This window comes from Natrix helvetica, assembly GCF_964273705.1.
Source record: "Natrix helvetica genome assembly, chromosome: 1".
NCBI classification, from domain to species: Eukaryota; Metazoa; Chordata; class Lepidosauria; order Squamata; family Natricidae; genus Natrix; species Natrix helvetica.
This window is the reverse complement of record NC_138548.1, coordinates 34,439,724-34,464,620: the sequence shown is the minus strand read 5'-3', so window position 1 is coordinate 34,464,620 and position 24,897 is coordinate 34,439,724. Positions and strand designations below refer to the sequence as shown.

General features: G+C 40.1%; 1 protein-coding gene across 1 annotated transcript in view; it reads left to right on the top strand.

The window, feature by feature from the left end:
• The first annotated feature begins 451 nt into the window (after positions 1-451).
• ESR2 (estrogen receptor 2) overlaps positions 452-24,897 on the top strand; it is a 74,751-nt gene continuing 50,305 nt past the window's right edge. The window contains exons 1-2 of the mRNA XM_081952145.1: positions 452-779; positions 19,630-19,674. The gene's annotated coding sequence lies outside the window, so the exon portion shown is untranslated. The remainder of the gene's footprint in view (positions 780-19,629; positions 19,675-24,897) is intronic.

Here is a 24,897-nt window from a genome sequence, read left to right as displayed (position 1 = left end):
CAATAAGTGCAGCTCAAGCACACTTCCCAACAATCAATGGGGAAGAAGGCAGCACAAGTCATATGCTCCATGTTTTGCCCATCTGGCATTGTCAGAGGCATCTCAACTGAGATAATTCCAATTCCATTTCCAAGATGTAAACTCCCAGGGGAAGTCAAACTAGAAGAATCCCACTACGATCTGTGTACACACAATAATACCTAAAATCTAAGCTTCCTTTCAGTTTCTCTCTACACTGCAAATCAAGGGACAGAGAGGGTTTTATTTAGATCAAGAGCAGGTATCTACCTACTGCAAACGGAGACAGTAGGAAAGTGTGATTCAAATGCATCCTACGATAATTAGGTCTTTGTTGACAGTTAATAGATAATCCTCTTCTCTGACGAGAATACATTAGTTTGCAACAAATGCTTACTAGTGTGAGCGCTGGAACAGGCAGTGACTAACAAGCTTCTGAAATTTGTTATGTCAGGAAGGAGGAGGAACTTAAACCGAGAGCTCTCGCTTTTCCTAGAGAAAGAAAACACTGAGCATACATGTGTGATCTTGTGCTCCAAAGCTGGCAAGGTATTGCTTCATAAAGACGGGCATTTGGGTTCTTGGCTGCCCTGTGATATATTGAAGGAGTTGCTCCCGAATACAGCTGTTGCATTGGTGAAATTAAGGGAAGAGAACAAAACAGCCACAACAAAAATGCTGGAAGTGAAACCTTGCTCAACATTTACTTAATGTTCATCAATGATTACAAAGTCAACCACAGTTCATTCCAAGGCACCCAGGTATGTACTGGTATTTATATATTTCATCTCTGTGTGCATGTATATGGGTAAATAATACATGAATGCTATACCTAATCATAAAATCAGTGTGCAAAAGAGGGGCACATTATACGTTTGAGAATAATACTGGAAAAAAGACAGTTTGCCAAGCTTGAGATGTTTTTTTCCCCCCTGAGCTTGAGAATGACATAAACAAATCTATTTATTTAAAGGTCTCCTGGTCTGTAGAAGTTTATGATGTGAGCTGCTTGTGTGTTAAGTTTTCCTCTTTCTCCAACTGAAAGCTTGAAAAGAAAATCTGGCAGTAGCACAAGTGCTCAAAATTTTGTGTCAGTACTTCACTCAAAATTACAGAGAAACTATAGTCCCCAGCAAATAAGCTTAATTGTGCCAATAAGTTTTCTGTATGTCAGTAAAGTTTCTTTGGATAAGACCTCATAGTTATTGCAGTAAGTACGGGGTTTGAGTGATGTTGTAAATAGACCTACTGAGTTGACAGTTGAAATGTCAGATAAAATCTATTGCCCTAGAGCTCTTAGGGGAATATTTTCTTTCTTTGTGTTTATGACCCATTCTTTCTGGAATATTACAGAAGAGCTTAATAAAATAGCATTTATAATTAATTAATTGATTTTTGATTCCAGCATTCCTCATTAGTTTTGGATATGCTACCTTAATTTCGAGCTTGCTTTCTGTCACATGCAGTTTTCTCGGCAGCATTTTTGGAAGTGGGTTGTGCTGCTTTCTTCCTAGGATTGAGTGAGAGAGCCACTGTAATAAACTTAGGCTCCCCTCCTTCACTGTATAAACATGGTTTATCTTTTTTCTTTGTTGGCAATATAGGGGCTTTTTTGTATTTCACCATTAAAAAAAGCCACGAATTTCTAATTTCCTAAAGTGGGGAGAACAGATCTCCCAGCGTACATAGAAATGGATTGTTATCTCTTGGTCATTCCAGCCATTATTACTTTTAGCTGTAATCCCAGGTTCATTTGGTTGGCAGTACTTTGAAAAAAGGAGACGTGTATACAATTGCAATGTTGGTTTCACCTATATATTAATATGACAAATAGGTATAGTTATCATTCCACTGGGGGGAAAAACAACCAACTTCAAAGAATGCCATTTTGAATAGACGTATGTTTGATAAATATGTATTTGGGGCAGGAAACCCCCATGTCTAATGTCCAAATGTATAGAGTTACTGTAGCTATTTGAGTAGTACAATGGAAAAGTTTTTTTGTGCTGAGAAGAATGACATTTCTGATTTTACCTTGAGATAGCTCACTTAAAATTCTAGCACGAGAAGTGAATTTCTGGCATAAAACTTAACATACCTAAAACGGGATCTTTGGTTATTTCTTAGGTTTGTAACTCACTTCACTGTATTGTCAAAGCAGGTGACACTCCTAACAGATGGACCCAAAGCCTGAATGATGTGCTTTTGTGCTGGCTGGAAGGGCCTCTTGAACCTGTGGTTTTTAATCCAATTTTCTGTATGCTAAAGGAGACTTGGCCTCAGTATTTCTGAAATATTAATCATTTCATAAGCGTGGGTCTAATTCATTATATCCCCATTGTAAAGGGAGTCTCAGTTTCAATTCCTAAACTGAATCTCCTTCGAGATCCAGGAGGGCCACTACCAATCAGAATATAGAGCTTTTGGCTAGAGTGAGCCAGAGCTCAACTTAAGATAGCTTCATATGATCTATCTTGGGAACGCTGCCCCAGAATGTCATAGATTTCATTCTGGATCCTCTTCAAGTCTTTCCCAAGCAACATTCCACCCCCACCCCTCACCCTGTCCCGTGGAAAATATGCACAGTATTTACTTATTTGTTTCTCAGTAATGACAGACATTCAGATGTTCACTTCTGCCCAGTGGGGCAAAGAAGAAGAAACACAGATTACATATGCAATCCTATTCAAAGCAGAAATTATATAGAAAGCATTAAACTTCAGAGTTTTGTTGGCTGATTGTATACATTTAACTTCATAAGGTATATCCATAGTTTCATATTCATAAAGCATATGCCAAATTAAAAGTAATTACAGGCTTAAGCCTTTTTAAAAAAAATTGTAATGCTGACTGGGTGCTCGCTCACATATTTTGAAGCACAAATTATAGCATTGGAAATGATAAATGGCAAAGAGTTGGGTAGCAATTCAGCTATCCCCCCCCCCCCAAAAAAAAAGGTTTGGATGAGCCAGAACAATTGGTCTCCTTAGAATACACACAAATGCAGGTTCAAATTTTGTTTTGCAAAACACAATTGTCATCTGTATCTTTCAATTCTTAGATAGCTTTCTTGATTTTGGGTAAACATGAACTGAACAATGCAATAACACTGCACAGAAATACGTATTTGTAGGTTTTCAGTATGCAAGTTAAGATGCCAAATTATGCCAGCTTCTTTGTATGACTAAAACATTTCTGTACTTCCCTGTACTTCAAAATGGCTAAGTCTGTTTACAACAAATACATTTAGACAATGAAGGGCATTAGGTGTAGGTATGGGTGTGTACTGTGTAATGGTAATTCGGGTAGGATAGCAAATGCATCTCCCATATTTATTGGGATGTTTGCTTTCATTTTCCCAATTCCTAAATTATATTTTGCCTTAGTCTTTCCTAACCTGATGCTCCCCAGTTTGTTATGACTAACTATATTTCTAGTTTCCAGAAAATGTAGCCAACACTTAATTGAGAACATTAGACACTGAAGGTTACATTATTTCAGGGAAACAGCAATTTTAATTACGGTAATAGTTTGGATATGAATTTCCCATTTTCAAAATGGAAAAGGTGCAAAAATGAATGCAAACCCTCTAAGACTGAAATAATTTTCTAATATAAAGTGACACATAAATACTTCTCCCCCCCAAAAAAGATATTAAGAAAAAAACCCTAACCCCATCTACATGTGTGCCATGGACTTTCCTATTTATGTATAATTGTATTGCTTCATCTAGTGCTCAGCTTCTTAAGAACTGTTCGATGTGCCATGCAAGCCCCTAAAAGACGATCTATCTTTGGTGTAGGGAATTAAGGTCTTTCCCTACTTTGTTGTCACTCTTGATTACTCTGTATTAGTGATTTCCCCCTAAAGCATTTGACAGGCTATGGCAGTTTTGCTGTAAGTATAGTCTGAGGAGGTTAAACTAATCAGTCATTTTGTTAGTGGTATTTCAGGTGATACAAGGCAATGAGACCCGTCCAGCACCTATTAGCTACATTTAGCTCTGGTCTTTGGGCACTACCATTCAAGGCAGGAATGGCATACCCTTCCCTTCCCTACTGGTTCACAAATGTGAGTGTGTGCACACACGTTCACTATGCTTGCACACGCCCCATCCATGCAAGTGCTCAGCCTTCCATGCATGAGCTTTGGCTAAAAAAAGTGTCTAAATGGATGGCATAGAGCCGGGGCAGGTGGGCAGGGTACCTGTGATTTTTGCTACCAGTTTGGGCGCACAGGTCTGAAGCGGCAGAATGCCACCTCTGATTCAAGGTCTATTCTGCTTTAGGTAGCGGAAGTACCCAGCTCTATCAACGGCTGTGAAGTTAGTGTTAAATCCCTGTTCAAGAACAGCTGGTGAGGGGTTATGCCATGAAATGCCAGGGAGGGAGGGAAGGAGGGAGAGAAAGAGAGATCATATACTCAATTCCACTGTGCAGTTCTGCTGCCACCATTCATCAGCTGCAAATTTGACTTGATCTGGGACTTTGGGCCAGAGGTAGCTTGGCCCAAAGTCTCCTCTCCTCCTTCTCCTGCCACATTTCCCAGCTTCAGCAGTTGATCTCTAGTCATGGGCATGTTGAAAAGAAAGCCTGTGGAGAGGGGGACAGCAGTCTCCTCTGCAGGAGGAATGAGTACATCAGCGTCCAGCACCAAACCAAAATAGATCCTTTCAGGATTGGCAACAGGGACAGCAAAATCTGTGCCAGTTTAATTTTCTGCCTAAGAGTTGCAACTCTTGGCATTGTAACTGAGCTGTGGAGAAGATCCTTCATGGGATAAAAACCAGGAAACTGAATTAAGTACGATCTATACATCCTTGATGCTTGGAATAATTGTGATGCCCTAATGGTTAAGCCTGTACTACTTTGTAATGAAGTCAGCCCATGGTACTCTATGGAACTATTAAGGGAAATGATGAGTGGTTCTCCTGGCTATGTTTCCCGTTTAACCAAGCCTTATCTGCAAGTGGGAAAAACAACCATCAGTTGCTCTCTTTAATGTTGGTGGGGCAGAGCTATTGGAATATAGGTGGATTGAAGTGGTGCATTTAGCTCTGTGCCAAGTTGCAAAAAATCACAGCTATGGGAGGTGTTCTGCACCTATGATTACCAGTCAGGTCAGTGCTGAACAGAAGTGTAGTTTTTTTTAGATAAGGACCTTGCATAAGACTGATATCTATTTGGAAAGTATAGGTCAGCATTATGTGGATAAAATCTTCTTTGGAAACTAGGCATCTAGTTTCTCCCCCATAGCACGCCAAAGTGCCAAAGGGAAAGGGAAGGGATGTGCCCACAACAGCTTAAATTGGCCAATAGGAGTTGGACAGATCTCAGCTCCTATTGGCACCATCAAGGGTGGGCAAATAAAGAAGCAAATAAATTATTTTGCTATAATATTCTTCCTTTTGTACTTTTTTTCTTTTTGACAGACATGTCCAATCCAGGGGACTTCTCTGTATTGTATTATTACCATTAATTTTTATTATAGTGTTGTGATTACTGGATTATATATCTTGCCTAGAGTTCAAATTGGACTGAGATGATAAATAAATCCAAGAAAGAAAGAAAATAAAGAGGACATTATTATTATTTGATAATATTTTGATTGTTATATTTTCTCTCACACACCCGCCCAAAAAAGCTGTGGGCTGGAGTTAAGAGCATGCAGTGTCATACAAAAGTGGTTCCTGGGGCATGTTGTACCACAGGTAGTGAAAGCTGAAAAGGAGCCCACAGGTGACTCAGTTTCCACCTGCCACAAGAGAGTTGAGTGAGTTGAGAGTTGAGTTATAAAAGCACTGAAAAAAGTAATCTATGACTGTTTTTCACACTTACAGTGCCTTTATAACTTTGAACTTACAATAATTGCAGCATTTCCCTAATCACATGATCAAAATTTGGATGCTTGGCAGCTGGCATTTATTTATGATGATTGCAGTGTCTTGGGGTTATGTGATAATCTTTTGGGACCTTCTGACAAGCAAAATCAATGGGAAGGTCAGATTCACTTAATAACTATGTTACTAACTTAACAATTCCAGCAATTCACTTAATAACTGGAAAGAAAAATAATAAAATGGGGCAAAACTCACTTAACAATTGACTTGCTTAGCAACAGAATTTTTGGGCTCAATTGTGGTCATAAATCTAGGACTAGCTGTATCACAAATAACAAGAACTGCCTGTATTATATCTTTCTAAGACAAAGCTAACTTAAATCAGATTATAGTAATTTACTCAATACCTATTTCAAAAAGTTCTCAGGGAATTCCTGGCTCATATACTGCAGGAGTCATATTCAGACATTAAAAATTTAGAGAATATTTCAGTGCTTGACATAAACATTGCTTCTCCTGGTGATATCACTTCAATGACGTCTTATTCTCAGATGTCAACAATATCCAAAGCAGAAACAATTTCCTTCTGGCTTCCATGTGACCAGGGCCCGTGTTTGGGGATAGTTGTAGGCACAAAAATATATCTACTGGACATTTTGAGTACCGTACTTCATAGAGCTTGTGAGTGCTAATGAAGTGATGCTGTTGTGGACTGAACGCTAATAACTAAATTGGACTATGACTGTAGCATTATGTGGTATAATATCCAGAAGCTCAATTGCTTCTTCAATATTTCATTAAACCAGTGAACTGGTCAAGACAAGTATGCAAATCTAAGGTATGTCTACTGGTGACAGCGATGAGGGTTTTGATGACAGAAAACAAGTATAATAGGTATGCATATATTCACACATAAAAATCATAGAATTCACTTTCAGATTTCAAATAGGAGGAGCATTTGCTTTACTTTAAAATGTGCTTTATTTTGAATCCCAAGATGAAAGGTTCACTCTCCTTAAATTTGTGATATCTGTGATGGTGATAATTCATGCCCAATCAATGGTTGGAAAGTGTAAACTTTTTCTATTAACCCACCTCTTTTAGGAGCCAGTATTCATTTCTTCCTTCAGGCATGTCGACGGAGGCATAGGGAGAGTGGGTGAGAACAGCTCTCTCCTGTTTTGGCAAGTGTCCAGGAGAGATAGTGAGCTTTTCCTAACTACATAGCTCAGGTATTCAACTTTTCACCTGTAGCAGTTCTGCAGGAGAGGATAATGAGCAGAGACAGGTCAAGAAGGGATTCATAGGCCTTTTGACAAAGAGGCTGTTTAACTGGTGCAGAGAAGAAGAGTTGAAGCAGCCTAAAAAAAGGAAAACCACAAACAGACAAATATAGATGATGAAATCTTTCCCTAAGGAAGGACTGTGGATTTTTTATTCTTCTGGAAGAAATGTAGTGAAATTATTGTCCAGTTTCTCTGCCCACATCTGGGGCATCTTAGGGTATTTTTTTCCCTTTCTGTTTTGCTGTTTCTGTTGAAGTAGGATGGTGTGCGTGCTTCTTTGTGGAAAAGTTATTTCTCTGTGTGTGAGAGACTGGTAGATATGTAAAGGTGAGGGAATTGATTAATTTTACAAGCAATTTATTTAGTAGTTTTGAATTGAGGCAGTGCTAGCTTATCAGTTAGTGACTTCTTGCACTTATATACTGTATATTCACACACAAATAATCATACAGTGTGTAACTATGCACATGTTCATGGAATTGAAGCATTGGATTGGTGGACCTTGCACACAAGTTTTGTTTCTGTTCATCATTTTCCTTTTGCCTACTTTTCAAATGTTTCACTATGTGGGCCATCTTAAATTCACAGCTGTCTACTTTTTGTGAAAATGCATCTTTCTGATGAACCAAAACAGAGGGAGAAAATATAACCAGTAGGAAATAATGTATTTTTTATTCTTAAAAATGACTTCTGAATGATTGGCAAAGGACTTTGGAGATCAATACTATAAATGTCTGTGGAGATCCCAGATATCCATGCTAGATGGGATGCATTTTGGCCATCAATCTATTTTGGTAATATTAGTTTCCTTTAAAACAAATCTCCCTTTAAAGAACATATTTTGAAGTTAATGTCAACATTTCTTCTCACCTAACACTGCCTAATAATATCAGTCATGAATTCCTGTCTTTTTTTGCACTACTTTGCAGTTTTTAACATGTTAGAGTTAAGGCAAAAAACTCATTCTAAATCAGTGTTTCTCAACCTTGGCAACTTGAAGATGTCTGGACTTCAACTCCCAGAATTCCCCAGCCAGCTGGCTGGAGAATTCTGGGAGTTGAAGTCCAGACATCTTCAAGTTGCCAAGGTTGAGAAACACTGTTCTAAATAGATAATAATCAAAACGTGCTTTAAGGATCAGTAGAAGCACAAAATTGACGCACCGTGGATTGGTATCGCTGAGATCTCCATTGTTTGTGTATTCTGCTGGCACAAATTACCCCTCTCCAACCATAAGGCCCCCCCAGACAGTTCTACATTATTTTATGCAGATTGGTTTATTGATGAAAGTTTGATGAGATAGATATTGTCCTTTTTCTGTGAATTACTTGGGGTTCGGAACATGGAGCAGTATATAAATAAAAATAAATAAATAACATGATGACTTTATAAAATTCTTTTACACTTGAAGGCAACAGAAGAAAAACAGGAAATATCAGGAAGAAAATGTGAATTATACATCCATTTTACGTGCTTTGGCTTAGTTGAAATGCTAACAAGTAGCAACTAAACAAATATTCCTTCATGCCGCTTTGGATTTACAAGATGTTCACATGATCTATGAAACATCTGCAAAATCTCAATGTCTTAATTCAATCTTACTGTAACAAATGTAATTTTTCTTTACTTGTTTTTTAAAAACATTTTTACCTCATTTAGGAACAATCAATATATTATCATGAAAGTAAGAGACCTTAAAATAGATTTTCCAGATCATTCTTTCAGATACCATCAATTTCCTGCTTGTGTATGGATGTATTTTGTATTTATCCCAGTTTAATTATTTCTCTGTCAATCTCTCTATTCATGACATCTGCATTTATTCTGTATTTGATCTGAAAATAGTTCATATCTTGGCAATGGGAGAACAAAATAGAATAATTAGAAACACAGACTAGCACCATCAAAAGCATGTAAAAAACCACTTTCAAAGTTTGTGGAGATATTTCATGAAATCTTATATTGGATATTATTGTTCTTTTATTTTAATTAAATTTGTGCCTTTACCTTACTTTTCTTATGAGAAAAACTGAAGTCAATATAATTTTAGTCATGGCACAGTTTTTTTTATTCAGTATCAATTTTAAGTTAAGTTAAGTTACATATCAAAAAAGTAATATGATTAATTGCATTTTCTTTTTTCAAAAAGAGAGAAATCAAATGCTCTCTGAGTATCGGGCAAGCTCATGGAATGGATATTTCTCTGTCTTCCTCTGGCAATCTTACTCTCTTACTAAAAAAATATTTTCAATGATTGGAAGCCTAGCAAACACTGTATATTGTGTCTTATAGCAACTGCAGTGTAAAGGGGACACCACTCCACATTAAATTGACAAAATCTACTCCGATTTTGGTGGCTTTTCCTTCTATTGCAGCTCTCTAAAATGCAACTTATAATATTCAGCATATTCATCAACTCTCTTAATGTATGGATTCTAGATCTAAAAATTTTGCTTTGCCAATTTATCCCTTAACTTTTATTTTCATGTTCGTTCTACATACAAGTTCATATTTGCTTGGGTATTTTAATTAACTGGGTTTTTTTTAAAAAAAAAACTGACTGAAACAGCCAGATGTTTTCCTTCATTGCTGTTTCTTAGCTGTTAAACAGATTTTCCTCTCTTTTTCATAGCAGCTTCTTTTCTTTTCCATCCAACTGTATTTATATATGAATGTTTAACAAGGGTTATCTTTTTAAAGTATCAACGGATGCTGATTTAAGCAATTGAAAGCCTGAGCCTCTATTCTATTTTACTATTTCATTTAAAATTATTTTTCTTGTTTCATAGTTGGATTGACTGTATTTCCATATAAACAGGAACAATATATTCAAATTAATGGGGACTTTTAAATTATAATAAAACTATAAAAAGTATAACACATCAGTAAATCAATAACGCTGATAACATTAAGTATTGTTGTTAAGAAATTAAAATATTTTTTTTTAATTTGTCAGTAAAAGCTCAGAAACATTATCCAACTCAATCAGCAGTTTATACTGTAATATTATCTAAATCATATGAATTTCATCTTGTAAATTTATATCATACACAATTGCTATAATTACATAATTAAACATAGTTGTTCTATAATCTGTAGCATCTACTTTTGTCACTATTCATTTTATATATTGCAATTTTTGGATTTAAGTGGCTGATATGGCTGATATGAAAAATTAATTAAACTGAATTAAAAATTGTTGAGCTCTTTTATTCTGAGATTAAGGAAAGGAATGAATTGCAACAATGCATGTGCTGCAAATGCAATGTAACATTTGTGGTAATATTGAGGGGAAGACTCTACCTGAGTTCTTAGTAAGAGAAGAGTAATGAATTTTATGGTCAAATTCAATCTGAAATTGACAGAAAATGCAAAACAAAACTTGCTGTTTGTGGCTGGAGACTGCAATGCCTTCTTTCTAGGGCTGACTAAGAATAATACAATACAATACAATAGCAGAGTTTGAAAGGAACTTGGAGGTCTTCTAGTCCAACCCCCTGCCTAGGCAGGAAACCATATACCGTTTCAGACAAATGGCTATCCAACATCTTCTTAAAAACTTCCAGGGTTGGGGCATTCACAACTTCTGGAGGCAAGCTGTCCCACTGATCAATTGTTCTAACTGTCAGTAAATTTCTCCTCAATTCTAAGTTGCTTCTCTCCTTAATTAGTTTCCATCCATTGCTTCTTGTTCTACCCTCAGGTGCCTTGGAAAATAGTTTGACTCCCTCTTCTTTGTGGCAACCCCTGAGATATTGGAACACTGCTATCATGTCTCCCCTAGTCCTTCTTTTCATTAAACTAGAAATACCCAGCTCCTGCAACCGTTCCTCATATGTTTTAGCCTCCAGTCCCCTAATCATCTTTGTTGCTCTTCTCTGCACTCTTTCTAGAGTCTCCACATCTTTTTTACATCGTGGCGACCAGAACTGAATGCAGTATTTCAAGTGTGGCCTTACCAAGGCATTATAAAGAAGTATTAACACTTCACATGATCTTGATTCAATCCCTCTATTGATGCAGCCTAGAACTGTGTTGGCCTTTTTGGCAGCTGCTGCACACTGCTGGCTCATATTTAAATGGTTGTCCACTAGGATTCCAAGATCCCTCTCACAATTACTACTATTGAGCAAGGTACCACCTATACTGTACCTGTGCATTTTGTTTTTGTTGCCTAAATGTAAAACCTTACTCTTTTCACCATTGAATTTCATTTTGTTAGATAGTGCCTAATGTTCAAGTTTGTCAAGATCCTTCTGTATCTTAAGCCGATCTTCTGGAGTGTTGGCTCTTCCTGCCATCTTGGTGTCATCTGCAAATTTGATGAGTTCCCCATTTATCCTGTCATCCAGATGATTGATGAAGATGTTGAAGAGCACTGGGCCTAAAACAGAGCCATGGGGTACTCCACTACATACCTCCCTCCATGTAGATGTACTTCCATTGAGGACTACACTTTGAGTGCGGTTGGTCAGCCAGTTACAAATCCATCTGGTAGTGATGCTGTCTAACACACATTTTTCTACTTTGTCTGGTAGTAGGTTATGGTTTACTTTATCAAATGCCTTGCTGAAGTCCAAGTAAATTATATTGACGGCATTCCTCTGGTCCACTAATTTTGTTACTTTGTCGAAGAATGCAATAAGATTAGTCTGGTATGACCTGTTTTTGACAAACCCATGTTGGCTTTTGGCTATTTGTTTTTTTAAATTAAAAGTTTTTTTTATTTTAAATTTTCAAAACAAACACAACATAAAGAATACTCCTTCTTTACATACTGTAAAAAGTGTATCAGTTGTGTTAGATATTCACTCTAACTACCATGGTTTCCACCAAGGTCCTCTGTTCCGGTGGGAATAGAGGTTCAATCCTATTGGTTGAGAGGTCTGACAGCTCCCTATAAAAGGGCTGCTGTCAGACCAAGCAGTTGCTGGATTGTACATACTGTTCTACCATTAATAAAGAGCTGTTGTTGCCAAAAGCCTGTGTCTGCCTTGTCAATACCCAATCTAACACTGGTGACGAAGGTGGGATTGAAAGGCAAATAGGTGAAAAAGAAGAACAGCTAATCCAGCGAGTAGATCCAGCTTGGAGCTCTCGGCGCGGCATCGAGCGACCATTTTGAGCGGCAAACTCAAATCGCCCTCTGTAAGAAAATGGCAATGCACGCCCCACCAACTCCATATAACCCGGTGGCCGAACATTGTGAATCATACATGTTATGATTCAAATGCTTCCTCAAGGCAAACAAACTCATGGGCATCCCTGAAAGATGAAAGAAGAACCTCTTCCTGGGGTACTGTGGCCGAGAGGTTTTTTAAACAGTGAAGAACTTGTCGGAACTAACCCCACTCCAAGCGGTTCACTGGACGGCATTACAACTGACTTTGAAAACCCACTATGCGCCCAAACCATCAAGGCATGTTCGCTGCCACGAATTCAATATTAGGAACCAAAGAGAGGGCGAATCAATCAATGAATACATGGTGGCGCTTTGTAAGGCAGCAGCCTATTGCGAGTTCTGTGACCTGGACGACCTAATATTGGTCCACATAATCTGCAGTGTGCGGGACATTAATCTGCAGAGAAGATTGCTTGCCAGATCAAATCTGTCTCTGCAGATTGCACTCGATGAGGCCAGAGCGTCTGAATCAGCAGACAAGTCAATGGAGCCCTTGCAGCACCAACAAAACATGCCATAAGCCATGCAGAAACAAACGTGCATCCACCACAAGGCTGCAGAGCCCGAGCACTCTGACAGCAAAGAAAATGACAGCTACCGCATGTGCAGTAGCAGCACGAAGCCGGCGCGAAAATTCAACTCGCGTTTGCTGCCTTGCACAAGCTGTGGAGGAGACCATGCCCGGTCTACTTGCCATTTCCGAGACACAACCTGTCAGCGTTGCGAACGAAAGGGGCACATTGCCAAAGTGTGCCGGAGCGAATTCCCTGCCACCACATGGCAGCCTAAAACTACTCCGAGCTGCCAATGGAGGCCCACTTCAGGGGCCTGGCAGAAACCACAAGGGCGCCCAGAGAGAGAAACAAAGGTTACCTATCACACTACGATAGGACAAGTCCGCACCAGGTGCCCAAAAAAGCTGAAGATCACTGTCCTCATAGAGGATGCTCCCTGTGAGCTCAAGATAGACACTGGATCATCATTAACGATCATGTCATGGTCAACCCTGAAGCAAGCCATTCTGAGCTTGAAAAAGCAGCACCTTCACACCCCTGACATCAGCCTGCGAGACTACCAGGGGAACCAAGTCCCCATTGTAGGCCAGGGCACCTTCCGGGTGAGATTCAAGGAATTCTGTGCAAAACTTCCCATGACCCTGGCTAGCAACAACCTGCAGAGCCTCCTGGGGCTTGTTTGGTTCCAAGCCCTGGGTTGGAAGTGGCTGGAATTAACTCCGTGAAGGAAGACCATGCCGAGGCCATCTTAAAGGAGTTTGAGGACGTCTTCGGTACTAGTCTCGGTAAGTATGTGGGGTCGCCAATGTCCTTTAGCTTGTCCCCCAACATAGCGCCAATTAGGCTTAAACCCAGGAGAGTACCTTTCGCTCTCCGCCCTAAAATTGACAGGGAAATTGACAAGCTCGTGAGCCAGGGAATCCTAGAACCATGCTTGCTGGGAGACCCCTCTTGTGACCCCGGTCAAGCCTGATGGGTCAGTCTGCATCTGCACGGGCTATAAATGTACAATTAACAACGCGCTATAATAAAGCGCATACCCTGTATCCATTGTACAGCACCTACTACATTCCCTAGGCCCAGGAAAAATCTTTGCGAAATTAGACATGGCACAGGCATACCAACAGTTGCCTGTAGATGGCGCCACAGCGGAGGCTCAAGCCATTTTGACGCACAGGGACGGGACCTAGTTACTTGCGGGATCGCATCCTCCCACATACATCCCTGCGGCCAATACGCTCACACAGGGAGGGACTTCTCCTGGTGCCGTCCACTAGGCAATGCCAGCGGGCGACACCGAGGAGTAGGGCCTTCTCTGTGATGGGCCCAACCCTCTGGAATGACCTCCCCCCCGACATTAGAACCACTTCTGACCTCCGCTCCTTCCGGCAAAAACTGAAGACCCACCTGTTCCGACTAGCAGGCCTGGCATAATTCAACTGTCCCTCCTGGCAAATGTATTATATCTGGTTATTTTAGGGGTTTTTTAATTTACTGTATTTGTTTTTAGGGGTTTGAATTTATTTTATATCTGCTTTGTACAGTTCTTTTAACTACATTTTAACCTCCTCCATGTCAATTGTCAACTGTACATATTTAATTTAATTTTATTGTATCCTGTTATATTTTGTATGAACTGTACACCGCCCTGAGTCCCTTGCGGGAGAGGGGGCGGTCTAGAAGCATTAATTATTATTATTATTATTATTATTCAAATGCCACTGCCTGCAATTTGGAGTTAGTATCGCCCCCGGACTGTTCCAAAGCATCATGGAATGGTTTTTGCAGGGGATACCAGGAGTCATCCCCTATTTTGACAACATCTTGGTATCGGCTGCAACCGAGGCGCAACTTTTAAAATGATATCAAATGGTTTGGGCCAGAATTAGAGAAAAAGGCCTCCAGCTCAAAAAAGAAATATGCAAAATTAATGTACCAAGGGTCAAGTTCCTTGGGTACATGATCAATGGCTCTGGGATTCACCTGACATCACAAAAAATAAAAGCAATCCAGGAAGCCCCCACACCCCGCACTAAGGCCGAGCTGCAGGCATTCCTCGGGGTCCTTAATTTGTACAGCACCTTTCTCAAACAGAAAGCTACAGTCGCTGAACCTTTGCATCGTCTCCTGTCCAAGAACGGCAAGTGGTCCTGGGGCAGAGCCGAGGCTACCGCATTTGCCACAGTCAAACGACTACTGACAGCTACTCTCTTCTAGTCCAGTACAGCCAGACCCTGCTGTTGGTGTTAACCTGTGACACATCTCCATTTGGCATTGGTGCTGTCCTTAGCCACTGCATGCCAAATGGCACAGAAGCCCTTATTGCTTTTTACTCGAGAACCTTATCTTCTGCGGAAAGAAACTACAGCCAGATGGACCAAGAGGCTCTGGCTGTAGTGGCGGGAGTCAAAAGGTTCCATGAGTACCTTTACGGTCGGGATTTCGAGCTTGTGACTGACCACAAGCCATTGCTGGGGCTACTGGCTGGGAACCGACTTACCCTGGTGTCATTATCACTGCACATGACCAGGTGGACTGTTTTCCTGGCTGTCTACTGCTACAAACTAATCCACCGGCCCGGTTCCACGTTGGGACATGCAGATGCATTGAGCTGCTGTCCCATGCCAGAACTTCTTGCTGACCCCATTCCCGAGACACCGGTCCTGCTCATTGACTGCCTGGACACTGGACCTGTATTGTCCAATGACGTGGCCCATCATTCTGCAAAGGACTCCACCATCAAACAAAATTTGAACTGGGTGTGGAGGGGGTGGCCCAAGGGGCTGATTTTAAATTGTATTTTACAAAACGCGATGAGTTGTTGGAAATTAATGGCTGCCTACTGTGGGGGACCGAGTGGTTATTCCAAACAGACTGCACAGGGCAGTATTGGAGGCTTTACGTGGGGCATCCTGGCGTTGTCAGGATGAAGTCTTTGGCTAGGAGTTACGTGTGGTGACCTAACATGGACAGGGAGACAGAAGAATGGGTGGCTACCTGCAAACCGTGCCAGGAGTCCAGACCAGCTCCCCCAGAGGTGCCCGCTAAGGTGTGGGAATATCCTCAAACACCCTGGTCTAGGGTGCACATTGACTTTGCTGGCCCAATTCATGGCCAAACTTTCCTCGTAGTTGTGGACGCTTACTCGAAGTGGTTAGAGGTAGTCCTGATGACCTCCACCATGGCAGAAGTGGAATTTCTCCAAGCACGGCCTGCCCAACGTCTTGGTCTCTGACAACGGGCCCCAATTCATAGCCATACAATTCGAGACCTACTTAGCAAGTCAGGGAAACAGGCATGCCCTGGTCGCACCATTCCATCCGGCTTCCAATGGTCAGGCGGAGAGAATGGTGTGATCTGCAAAAGAGACCCTCGCTAGGATGGACCCAAGGGATTGGCAAACATGGGTTGATCACTATTTGTTAATCCAACACATCACGCCAAGTGCCACTACTGGGAGAAGCCCCTCCGAGCTTCTCAGGGGTCGCCGGCTAAGGTCCCACTTAGACTGGCTACACCCAAACTATTCTGCTACATCGCCCCCTGATTCCACAAGCAAGATTCGAAATTTTAGCGTAGGGGACTCGGTATACACCCACAACTATGCCGGGGGAACTCTGTGGATCCCTGCCACAGTGATAGGCATCACCGGGTCTCGCTCTTATCTTTTAGAGCTCGAGGATGGTATAAACTGGAGGAGGCATATTGACCAACTCCATGGCCGCCTCTCCAACTCCACACTTAGAACACCAGATGCAACTCCTGAACAAATCAGCCAAAGCCCTACCCAAAAGGAGCAAACGCTCACTCCTTCTACAGCCAGCTCAAGCCCGAGGGTACTGGGGGACTTATCTGAATTTGTTGCAGGTCCACAGTGAACTCCAAATGAGCAAATCCCAGAAGCTCCAGCTGTGTCCTGGGAAACGTTCCAGGAGGTTCCACCAAGCAGAACTGGAGAGCAGACAGGTCCGTCCGACCTGCCCAAAGAATCGGTTCCAAATGAACTGCGCAGGTCTGGTAGGACTAAAGAAAAACCCACCTACCTGCATGATTACGTGACCAATAGAAACATCCCAACTAAGAGGGGAAGGGTGTTAGATATTCACTCTAACTACCATGGTTTCCACCAAGGTCCCCTGTTCCGGCAGGAACAGAGGTTCAATCCTATTGGTTGAGAGGTCTGACAGCTCCCTATAAAAGGGCTGCTGTCAGACCAAGCAGTTGCTGGATTGTACATACTGTTCACTTGTTAATAAAGAGCTGTTGTTGTCAAAAGCCTGTGTCTGCCTTCTCAATACCTAATCTAACAAGTTCGTTACAAAGAGCTTTCGTGCGTCTCTTCCACTGTTGTCACAAAATCCGTATTAACTCAAGTATTTTAAATCAGATATTTATATATATACTACCATCATCATACTTCCATTTTCATTTGACTGTAATTGTTTAAGTGTCCTTCATCATAAAATGTACCAAGATTTAAAACATAACCACATACTGGCATTTCATTTGTTATTTCTAATATCCTCCAATAACACTGAATCCTTATGGCCTATTCTGGCTAAACATCCATAATGTTTAGTAACAAAAATTTCTAATCCTCCTTTCCAAATCACTGTTTACAATTTACATCCAATTTTCTTATGTTGTAAGAAAATACATATATACATTGTTATCATTATCCCTCCTTCATTTAATTCTACCCATTATCATAGCATTCCCCCCCCCAATAATCACAACTTAGCTAAATTCAACTTAGTTATTTTTTATTAACCTTTATATATAACCAAATAATTTCTAATCTTCCTTTCCTAGGTGCCATTCAATATTCATATCCAATTCCTACTTGTCATACCAATACATATGCATACATTATTATCATTATTAGTTGTTTATTTAACCATATCTATTGTCATTAAATTTCACTAGTTTTAGATTATACACTTTCATCTATCAACCTGTATCTTTCCAGTAGCAAAACAATCTCATGTCTTCTGCCATTTGTGGTATCAGTCCTCTAATCATCTCCTTAATCAAATTTGTATGGACTCCTCTTTGCAACTCATTGCTTATTGAGTCTCTCATGTAATTTTGATGCCCTTCTTCTGTTTCCTTGATCAGTATATCTTTAATTGTCAGTAATGTTATCAATGATGTTGCTAATAAAATTTCTCTCTTTAAATCCATAAATTCTTTTGTTTCTTCTTCTTCTGTATCTTGCCATTTGGGGTAGAGTTCCCCTCCATTTAATTCCTCTTTCTGTATTTCACATTTTCCATTTCCAGACACAAACCAATCACCGTAGATATCAGCGGATTTGATTTCTTTGTGGTAATTTTTCTCTTCGGTTTTTAGGACTCTAACCTCCACTCTTTCCACTTGATAAACATCTCCAACAACTTCATCATATTTTACTGTTAGATGCTCTAGAATTATATTGAGGGCATTCCTCTGGTCTACTAATTTTGTCACTTTGTCGAAGAATGCAATAAGATTAGTCTGGCATGATCTGTTTTTGACAAACCCATGGTGGCTTTTGGCTATTACTTTGTTTACTTCTAGGTGTTCACTAATTCGTTGCTTGATTATCTTTTCTAGAATCTTCCCTGCTACTGAGGTCAAGCTGATAGGTCTATAGTTTCCTGGATCTATTTTTTCCCTTTTTTGAGGATGGGAATCACATCAGCTCTTTTCCAGTCCTCTGGTAGTTCCCCGGTGCTCCAGGATCTCTGAAAGATATAGTTCAGTGGTTCTGAGATCTCATCTGCCAGTTCCTTCAGAACCCTGGGGTGTAATCTATCCAGTCCTGGTGATTTGAACTTGTCTAGGGTAGACAGGTGCTCACTTACCATTTTCTTCCCTTCCCTTCAACTTGTGTTCCTAATCTGATTTTTATGGTGCTGTTTTTGGTAGGTTGGACTATTTTTTCCCTTTGTGTAAAGACAGAATGATTTATTCAAAGTCACCCAGCTGGCTTCATGCCTAAAACAGGACTACAATTCAGTCTGGCTTTTAAGATCAGCTTAAAAGCCAGCAGTCAGGAATTATGCTGCACATTAGTACATAGTAGGTTACTTATGAAGCTTTGGAAAATATATTCAGGTGTTGGAGAAGATTCTTGAAAATATCATGGATAATCTTGAAAACAAACAAATGGATTATGCAATAAATCAATCCAGAAGCCTTCTCATTTGAGGCATCAATAACCAGGCTCAAATTATCATATTTTGGATACTTTGTATAAAGATCTAACTCTCTTGAGAATTCTATAATTCTCAAGAGAAAGAGGAGAGGAGGACCAAGACTAGAGTGCATAGATTTGATATTAGCAGTGGGTGCATTATTGGAAAAATTAAATTTGAAGGGTTACAATGAGGACATGTATTATTCTGGAAAAGTCAATCTATGAAGTCACTAAAAGGTGACACTGACTTGATAGCACATGAGCAATTAATCAATAGGAGGTCCAGCTGAATTAAGACCAAACATGTACTTTTGTACTATTTATTTTATTAAAGGTATATCTCGTGGCATGTTTAAGATCATTATCTGCTGTTTGTAGACTCAAATTAAAGTGGAATTTTGCTGTTTTGTGATTAATCTGGATTAGGCCACTGTGTGCTTAACTGAAAAACAAACAAACATGCAAGATAGAATATGGTGTATAGAGAAATGCTGGGGAAAGAAATGAAGACAGATAAACAGGGGAAAAGCATTGTGGTACAAACATACAATTAGACTTTATTTACAAGCACATGCGTTGATTAACCATTGTATTTTCTTTTGTTTTAGAAATCTCTTTTAAGATGCATTTTATTCTCAGAAGATGCTGTCTAGGTAAGCTAAACTCTTTTAATGGGAATCTGATTTTGGGAACAATCCAGGTTTATGTTTTTGAACAGCTTCCACCTAGCTAGAGTCCTTCAGCTGCAGTGGAATTATAGTTCTGCCAACTTGATCAACAAATATCTCTTCGTAGGATGATTCAAGAAAGATGGAGAAACATCAGTATTTTCTTTCAAATGTACCCCAATGGCTGATTAATTATACCGTGTGTCCTGGACAAATTGCAATGATTTTTGGCACAGTTGGCCTCACATTTTTTAAAAAAAATTGTAGAAACTGAATTGACCATTTCTTCCAATTGTTCCTTCAAAAGAACTAATTCATCAGACTTTCTTAATGGGTGGGATTTGTTCTTAAGAGATGACAAGGAGAAATTAAACACTTGAAATACCTTAAAGTTTCTAAGGACATATATCAGTAATATTCATCTTTACAACATTTATCTTAATAGGATTTAAATAATCTATTATAGACTGAGCAAAGACCAAAATAAAGATATTTGAATTTGAAATTAAATCATCTATTTATAGCAACATTGCCAATGTTAGAAATAATGTTCACTCTGGGCTACAGTAAACCTAACTGGAGACGGCTGCGGGCTGGATGATACAAACAAGCTCAGGGTCAATCTTGATCCCCCGCTAATTCTGGGGATATTCCATCTCTGACAGAATTGGGCTCCCTGTGCAAAACAGGTTCATTTTTCGAAGTCTTCTGGACTCATAGCCAGAAGACTCTCTTTTATAAAAAGAATGACTCTTTTTTATAAAAAGTGAGTCATTCTTTAATAATACTATTTTAAAATACCATCCTGAAAAAATCAGGACACCTTTTTCTTACAACAAATGACAGTGTTACTGGAGCATGATCAGATGTTACAATAGAGCCCTTATTACATTTATCTATGTGATTAGCTGAGATTTGACATAATAAACAATAATCAAGCTGGGGATAAATCTGAGGTAGAGTTGGGGGAAAAAGACATATCCTTTCTGGGAACAATTGCATTGTTAAAAGTCCATTAAAAGTCCAACATATAGGTGCACAGTACTTCTTTCCTCATTTGGGAACTAAACTTAACTGAAACAATATTATAATATTAAAACAATATTAATACTTTATTAAATCTTCAGCCATAATGATCTCAAAGTAAACTAAAGTAAACTAAACCAAACCAAATCAAACCTAAACTAAACTGATATTCAAATTACTTGAGTAAGACATCTAGATGATCCTTTGTATGATAGCAAAACATTTTTGCTAGATATCCTACTAGGTCACTTTTTTATTTAACATTGTGTCTATTAAGCTTATGGGCACTTTATTTTGCCTATCCTAATAGGATAGCCAAATAAGATTTGGAGCCACAGTTGTTCTGCAAACACAAGGGTAATCTGTAAAAGTTCACATGCTAGAGTTGCGAGAACCCCTTGCACTAGAACATGTTGGCTTCTTCTTTTTGATTGACTAAGAAAATCAATGTCTTTGATATTATGAAATTGCAAAGTAATTAATTCCTTTGGCACGACGGGCCAAAGTTATTAGGAAAACTGAATATGTTTTTTTTGCTGGGACAAAGAGAACCACATATTTGTTGAAAGTCAACCAAATGTGTTGCTTTAGTGTTTTGCCTGGAAAATAATAGAAAATAGGAGTGGGGAGAGATTTCTCTGCATTTAAGGCTTATTCTGTTATTTCTTGGTTCCCCTGTATTGATTTAAAAATTAATCAGCAAGAAAATAACCAAAGGCTAGATTCTACAAAACCACCTGGGAAATTTCTATGATATGTTTACCTGCATATCTCTATTTTTTTTCTCTGTTTAGGAAGTAAAACCTTCTATGGTACTCATGAAAACCTCAATCTGGAAATCCTAGTCCAGAAATTAACACGTTTTATAAGACCCTGGGATAGGCTAACTTTTCTAACTAATTGCCCTCCAAGTATGTTCAACCAATCCCAGAGAATGTTAGGATGTATGGACTTTAACCCAGATTTCCCCTTAAAGTTCACAAGGTTGAGGAAACCATCGTGTAAGTGATCTTAGTGTTGGCTAGTCAGTGCTTTATTCAGAGCTTTTCCAGCAGAAGGCAACAGAAGCCTGTTCTGCCTCAATGGATCCACAATCTGTCTCCCCAGCTCTGCAAAAGTTTAAGACTGCAAAAATGAGGTTAAGGGCTTATAACAGTCCATTCAGCATCTTAGAACTCATCATCTCTCTGATCTTTCCAGCCTGTTTAAAGTGTCAATTGGATTTAGCTCCCTGCTGAGGCAACATCCTCTTATAGAAGTGACGATGAAATGAAAATTGGGGAAATATGCTGGCAACAAATGTTTACGAATCAACAGATTGCCAGAATAACGATTAGAATTCAAAACTGAAGGAAACAGTTTCACCTCTAATGTTGGAATGATCAGATGAGATGTTAAGACTGGCGACATAAAAGGATAAGCCTCTGCTGCCTGCAGTAGTGTTTTCTTCTAGTAAAGTGGAGTTTTATTATTTTGTACCAACAAGACAGTCTGTCTTTAGCAACTATGAGATGGACGCTCTTTTAGCTGTCCTAATTATTTAGACTGAAGCCAATTCCTAGTTTGTGGAGTCTGTAGGCTCTCCATGGTACATTGTCACAGATGGCCATCTACTTGACACACAATGCTGATGGGTTAACAATAATAAAATAAGCAACAATAAAAAAACAATTTAAAAGACCACAAACTCAGAGCAACTCAAAAACATACAACCATATCCAGACAGGCTCACCAAACCCTTTGACTCAATCCTCAGGGGAAGGGCCAGCTCTTCAGTGCTTTACAAAAAGCTAGGAAGGTCGGGGCCATCCAAATCTCAGGAGTTGTGCTGATCCTGTTCCATAGGATCAGTGCCCTGATATAGAAGGCATATTTCCTGTGCACCATCAGATGTCATGACTTACTAGAATGAATCTGGAGGATACCCATATGGCTACAATCAGTGGATAAGCAGAGATGACTGGAGATGTAGTCCTACAGATCTGGCCCTTTGCCATGAAGGAATTTTGTAGGCTTCAATGATTGAGGATGTTGCAGGAGAAATACTATTACCTCTGCTACTCAAAGCCTCTATCACATATTTCATTTAACTTTTCGACTGAGGGACTATGAAGCTTTAAATATTGTAAATTGGCATGCTAGCTCCATAGTTCTTGTTTACTTTTAGTCCTGGCCACTTCTATTCTCCCCTCCATCCTGAATATCTCAGTTAATGGTATGACTCTTACTCCTTTCCACTTCTGGCTGAGCAGTGTACTGCATTATCTTCCTTCTATGTGCCTCTGGGATTGACTCCAAGAGATAAGCAGGAAAGGGGCTCAAAGCCATTTAAAAAGTCAAATATTGATGGACAAAGTAAGAATTGAAATGTTTTTAAACAATAGAATGGGGTGGTGGTGATAGTGGTGGGAATGAGAGGAAGCCAGTGTTAGTGTCAGGTCTACCACCTTCAGCTTGGCGCCTTGCTGGCATTCTGCCATCAATTGGGGAAGGGAGGGGGGAACAAAGGGGCAATAAAGTTGTATACCTTTAAGATGGGAAATTGAGAGGAGGACAGTTGAGGAAAAACAGAGTGTTTTGGAATCTGGTTCATGCTGGCATGCTGGCATCTCCAATCAAAGAGAATGAAATTTCACCAACCCAAACACCTCAGTGTTTCCCAAAACTTCTTGGCAGTGTCAGATTGGGTACACACTGACGGACTATGGGGGGAGGGCTAGGAGAAACCAGGGGTTAGTTCTGTATTGGTGTATGGAACCTTTAGATTACACTTGACTTTACTGCAACAGACATCTCTTAGTAAAATTGCTTTTTCACTTCAACCAAATGGAGTCAAGAGTTTTACTTCCCTGGGAGATTAGACTGAGGCAGGTCTGACAGTTAGTTTCAATTAGGGTCCCAGTTTAGTTTCTGATCCCTGATTAATAGAAGATTTGTATTCTAAACTTCAGATAGAAGATTTGCATTCTAAACTTCAGAAGTGGTGGTCTCAAGGCAGCTTCCAAATTGTATGAAAACTATTCTATTTATATAATTTACTATACCTCTTTGAAGAATAACAAGATGGCATACTTATTTATATACAGTGCAAACAACCAATACACATATAAAGTAAACACTTTCTGGTAACCAGTGGTGGGGTCTGGCAGCCACTACTGCTGGTTCACTCAGGGATGTGCTGCGTGCATGCGCTTGATGCATGCTGTGCGTGCATGCGCAGTACAACAAAATGCTCTGTGCATGCGCAGAAGCCAAAAACAAGATAGTGCCACCTATGGTGCTGCTGGGAGAACTGGTTTGGGGGTGTGGCAGGCCTGCGCCACTGCCAGTTCCAGCGACCCACGCTGCCAAGCTACTACTGGTTTGGCTGAACCGGTCCTAACCAGTAGGAACCCACCACTGCTCATATTTACTGGAGGAAAACCCAGAAGATGTTGTAGTAGGCAGAAGATATTTTGTGGTAGACTCTGTCTTTCGTATGTGTAGCCCTGAGCTACATTTATTGTCTTCTATGAAAATATATTCCCTTAGAACCATTGGTGGGTTGCAGGCAGTACGCCCTGGTACAGGCATACCGGTGCCTGCCGGGAGCACCAGGTACCGTTCTGGTACAGTGCTCTGGAGGCCCACCTGCCCACCCACTCTCCTTACCTCTATTTGAGCTCTTTGGAGCTTCCACACATGCGCACGGAGCGTACTGCACCTGCACAATGCTCCACCAAGCAGCTGGAGCATCACGGAGGCATTGCAGGAGGTAAGGCCACATGCACGCACTGTGCGTGTGCTGTGCACGTTCATGTGGTGGATGCTGGGCCCCCTTGCACTGTACTGGTTACAATGGGATCCGGAACCCATCACTGCTTAGAACCCACATCAAGTGCTGCAACTTGCCGGGTTCCTTTGCAGCTCCCTTCCCCCAGGTCCCTAGTCAGCATGCCAAGGAAGTAGAGCAATAAGTTATCAGTACTTGTGATTTTAAAATGCACCTCCTCCCACCCAATATATTAACATAACCTCACCAGAAAGCAAGTTTAAAATGGGGTAAAACATTTTGGCCCACCCACTTGGTGCCATCATGGCCTTATTGTCAGACCTCTTGTTACTTGTAATCCCATGAGCAAAAATAAGTTGCAGATGACATTATATGGTCTGGAGCTTTGAAAGCAGGAGTTAATGATTGTT